Below are 5,493 nucleotides of genomic sequence, written 5' to 3' on the forward strand. Positions count from 1 at the left end.
TGGCCCAAAAATGCCGGCCGGTGCCAGCGCGGATCAAAACAAACGTGGGGCGTCAAAGGAGACCCGGATGCTGGACACGTTTTTCCAAAAGCTTCTGTCCGTCGGCGATGGCAGCCTTTGTTTTCAGCGAGTGTTCGAGCTTTCGAGCGCAAGCCCGGCTGGAGAGTCGCCGTCGTTGTAGAAGGGTGCGTGTTTTTTTATCAATATATTATTTAGTTATTTTGAAGGTATTTCGCAACTTGAAACAAACTTGAACAGACCGCAATGTGGCACCTACACGAATTTTTCCCGTTGCAAACGATAATAAATAAATAAATAAATAAATAAATAAATAAATAAATAAATAAATAAATAAATAAATAAATAAATAAATAAATAAAAATAATAAATAAATAAATAAATAAATAAATAAATAAATAAATAAATAAATAAATAAATAAATAAATAAATAAATAAATTATGCTTTCCTAGTGACCGTGAACAATGTGAATAGCCGCACGTTTGTCATAAGTTATCGACCTTGTGAATGTGTTTTTACTGCGCCGTCCGAGGTCGGTGCCTTCTATCGCATGTCGAACGCAGGATTCGAATCATGTCGGGCATCGCGGTTGCCTTCTTTTTACGCTCATGTGTGAATTCAGTCATGCATGGGCTATCTGTCCTATACAGCGCTGTGCGTGTAGTCTTATGTTGTGTCCTTTTGTCACGCTGAATGTCACTACTGTCGTATTCTAGAACGTCCCTTCACTCAACGCTTCACCTCGACTTGAAAAAGTAGACGGGAGCGCTGTCTCTAGGCATAGCAAGGCACTGAATATCATCGATAATCTGCAGCAATTATCGAGAAGCACAGCGTCATTTTTAGTCGAGCAGCGGCGCAGTGCTCAACGCTATCAAGTGAAGGATGAAATTCGAGTCGAGGAGCGTTTGTGAATACGGGGGTACGAGCTGAAGCGTCATCTTACATGCAGGTTAGGAAATTTGGCGTTCAAAGCTCGCAAATAGTTTCCTGCCAAGGTGTCGATTATTTGCACGTGCGACGGCTCCCTTATATTGTTACTATTTCGATCTTTTTTAGCCAGACACGTGCACCCCTGCTAGGATCCGTCCGAGTATTCGTTGTCCTCACTCAACCAAACGTTGCTTTCTTATAGATAGGACCTCACTTGTTTGCCATCGTATGCTACAATCACTATCACGTTCACCGGCCGCTGTTTGCACGACCTGATCATCACCGCGGATTGAAAATTCTGATAGGAAGTGTTTCGCGGCATTTCTTGCGTCAGTGTTGCATGGCTGTACCCTCCGACTTGTAAAGCTTTTATGTGGAGTACCTCCTCAACCATTGGCCCACCGCGGTGGTCTAGCGGCTAAGGTACTCGCCTGCTGATCCGCAGGTCGCGGGATCGAATCCCGGCTGTGGCGGCTGCATTTCCGATGGAGGCGGAAATGTTGTAGGCCCGTGTGCTCAGATTTGGGTGCACTTTAAAGAACACCACGTGGTCGAAATTTCCGGAGCCCTCCACTACGGCGTCTCTCATAATCATATGGTGGTTTTGGGACGTTAAACACCACAAATCAATCAATTAATTGATCTCCTCAACCATTTGTATCTGAAGGATAAACGTTGAACCTTCAAGAGCGACTAATTGTAAGCTTTTATATGAACTACCTCCTCAACCATTTGTATCTCAAGGATAAACGTTGAAACCTCCAGAGCGAGTAACTGTAAGCTTTTATGTGGAGTACCTCCTCAACCATTTGTATATGAAGGATAAATTTTGAACCCTCAAGAGCGGCTGACTGTAAGCTTTTATGCGAAGTACCTCCTCAACCATTTGTATCTGAAGCATAAACGTTGGACCCTCAAGAGCGACTAACTGTAAGGTTTTATGCGGAGTACCTCCTCAACCATTTGTATCTGATAGATATACGTTGAACCCTCAAGAGCGAGTACCTGTAAGATTTTATGCGGAAGACCTCCTCCACCATTTGTATCTGAAGGATAAACTTTGAACGCTCAAAAGCCACTAACTGTAAGCTTTGATGTGGAGTACCTCTTCAACCATTTGTATCTGAACGACAAACGTTGAACCCTCAAGAGCGACTAACTGCAAGCTTTTATGCAGAGTACCTCCTCAACCATTTGTATATGAAGGATAAACGTTGAATCCTCAAGAGCGACTAACTGTAAGATTTTACACGGAGTACCTCCTCAACCATTTGTATCTGAAGGATAGACGTTGAACCCTCAAGAGCGACTAATTGCGTGCATATACCATTATTGAGCGCCGGCTAAGTGTTATAGAGAGTCCCGCGGAAATAGTTTTGTTTTCTTCGGAAACACGGCGTCACGTGTGGGGCAGTGTTACCAACCTGTGTTACAAAAATACCCTAAGCCAAGGTATAAATTACGCTACTTTACCTCTAAACAAATTTGTCATTATCCTACGTTTAACCCTACACATATATACCACCGGGTAATAGTGATTACAGATAACGTACACTCTACGACGTTAAGACGTATAGGGCGCCTCTGGGATCAGGCCACTAATTTCCTTGTGACGATGACGTATACGATGCCATCGTTCGACGCCACATTGCTATGCCACAGTGACGTCACAATGACTTCATGATGACGTCGAAAATTCTGGCAATATGCCATGCCACAATGGCATCACGACGCGGCGTAGTTGTCTCACGATTTCCGGCAACACTCGCATTTGCACCAACCATCACCTTAAGTATATGACGAGGCATATAAAGCTTTCGCCTTTATAATTGACGCCAACCACCGTCGCAAAATTTAAATGTTCTCGCACACAACCAAGACGTTGGAGACGATAAAGAGGGAAAAAAGTGTCCCGAGAAAATGAGCAACCAACATAGCACGAGGATGTTCGGCGTATTATCTTTTGCGCTGGTCACATCGGAATTAAGATAGTTGTAGTGCTAATCTCTCCGGGTATGAATAACCTCCGGATATTTAACACGGTTCTACAATTTTTACGGATGAATGACGAACGAAACGTTGAAACTGCCCTACGTCACCAACCTATTCGCCCACAGCGGTCAAAAAGTTTTCTAAAACCACCAACAGGTGAGGTAATAACCCTACTTTTGGCAACCGAGATGTGGGGCCACCCTTTAGATATATATAGCGAAGGTAGCGTGGTGGAACTCTCTTGTGTAAGAAATAACATGGCAGCTTTGACCACACGTGGTGTCATTCAATGCCGTATTCTGCTACAATCATCTGGAGGGATCAAAACGCTTTATGCTTGTCCTAAAATTAGCCTCTGGCATTTTCGTTAACACCAGCACTTAAAATGATATGTATACAGCTATGGGGACAAATAATGAGATAACTATATCGCTGTCAGCCGCTTAATTGACTGAAATTGAACCATGAACTTTTTAGCGACTAGGGTAAGCGAGCACTGTTTTTATTGAAACGTTGAAAAAAAAAGTGCCGCCACGTCCACGAAGTGAATGATGATGAGTGGGCGAAGCTCCAGAGGTAAACCTGGTAAACCATGAATCCTCCGCACATTGTGCCCACTCGATTTTATTACAACGCTCCCCCTAGCGTACGCCGCCGCACTAAATCGAACGATTGCCTTCCACCAATGACACGGGCGATACGTGACATCATTCCTATTTTATATCATCTCGCATCTTTCGTCATGAACTACAAGTGCCTCCGTCTAGTTTATAACATCTTCCGTCTTTTTATCATCAGCTACAAGTACCACCAACTACAAGTACCGCCATGAACACTGCAAGAACTAAACGAGAGGTGGCTACACATACAGGGGACGGTATCGCCATCCAGTGAACACTGCAATAACTAAACGAGAGGTAGCTATAGATACAGGGGACGCACAGCCCACGCCTTAAGGAGCTTCGCCCCTAAAAGTCATGTTTCGACGCAGTTGCACTTGGCAGAATGCTTCTAGCACACCAACGCTCTGGGATACTTTGCTACCATTGTCAAAACCGCCATTTTTTGGGGCTTTAACTGGTTTTGCATAGTAGGTCACTCAGCACGTCGCTCAGGAGCAACACAATACCTTTACTGACACTGTATCGCACATGACCATGTATTCCCGAATAATATAAAAAAGCTCATTCAACTACAAAGGCGGGTTAGTGATGTTGCAGCCTACCTTCCATTATTTTATCCTCTAAAAAAACGCAGTTAAGGCGCATTCACACTTGAGAAGCGAGAACGCCAGGCTGGTCGGAAAATCAAGTTCGCCGCGGTGAACACGTTCACATTTGTCCGGCGCTTCGTACATCCATCCATCGCCAACTTCACCGTTTCGACAATGAATTTCATTTTAACTGTTTTGTGAGCATAAAATCTTGTACCAAATTCAATTTATGCGTGCTAAGCGCTGAAAAGAAACAGCATTCACCTTTTCTAATCCTTGTTTCGGGCGATATACCAGCTGAAACAACACAAGTCGACACCTCGGCGGGGATGGATTTTCGCGCGGCCATGCAAAAGGGAGATACGTTGAGGTGCGCCAACTCGCTGCTGCAGCACCTTCTCTTTTTTTTTTTTTGAAATAGTCTGCTCGGTAATCTTAATCCAAATGTGGCTCCTGAGGAACGCGTCCTTGTAGAGGCTCTGAGCTTTGTCTTACTGCACGAGCATATAGCTTGCGGCCCGTTGTTTACGCCACGTGGTTCATAAGCTAGGGCAGCCAGAGTACGGCTTGCCGTGAAGCTGTGAAGCGGAAAGGCATCCCGCTTACGCGTGGTGGAAAAATCGGTTTTCGACTCTTTTTCCGTTTTTCTGGGTTTTTGTTTGTTTGTTTGCTTCAGGGTCACGGCGCGGTCCTTTAGCCGCTGTAAAGGATTGAGGGTTTCATAGCATTCCACAACTGCCACCAGTTGTGAGTGGTAGAAGGTTGATGGCAGGTACGTTGGGTTTCTTTACGGTAGCTGGCTCCTCGCCGTCCTCCACATAGCCTATCTTCGCCAGTGAGGAGACGCATTCTTGGAGACAGAACGAAGGTTTATTTACATGGTGAAAGAGGAAATACTGTACAGAATTTCCGCTAGTATGTACAAAGTGTCTTCGGCTTTTATAAAAGCCCGTCGTTTCCTTACACGGCAGTCCGAAGAAGTCGGTGACCACTGTTGCTGCGAATCAGGTGTCGTAAAGTCTCAGTGCTCCACCCACCAGAAAGGGTGTAGACATTGGACCACTCGGCTGATGAGGAACACGGGTGAAAATGTCCAAAGAGTAACACGAGCCCACAACACAATGACGCACACGGCCCACGCCTTGAAGACATCGCAGGGCGAGGAGGTAGAGTCCGGTGGAGGGGGGAGCTGAGCTCCTCTGTGGGGAAGATGGCCGCTGACACGAACGTCAGCAACGGCCCATGGCTGCGTTCAGTTACAGTGTTCCAGAATATTCTCGAACACGGCATTCCAGGTGCCCGATCCCTGAGAACTGCTACTGCGACGCCTTCCCAC

The sequence above is a fragment of the Rhipicephalus microplus genome, chromosome 1 (genome assembly GCF_043290135.1).
Source record: "Rhipicephalus microplus isolate Deutch F79 chromosome 1, USDA_Rmic, whole genome shotgun sequence".
NCBI lineage: Eukaryota > Metazoa > Arthropoda > Arachnida > Ixodida > Ixodidae > Rhipicephalus > Rhipicephalus microplus.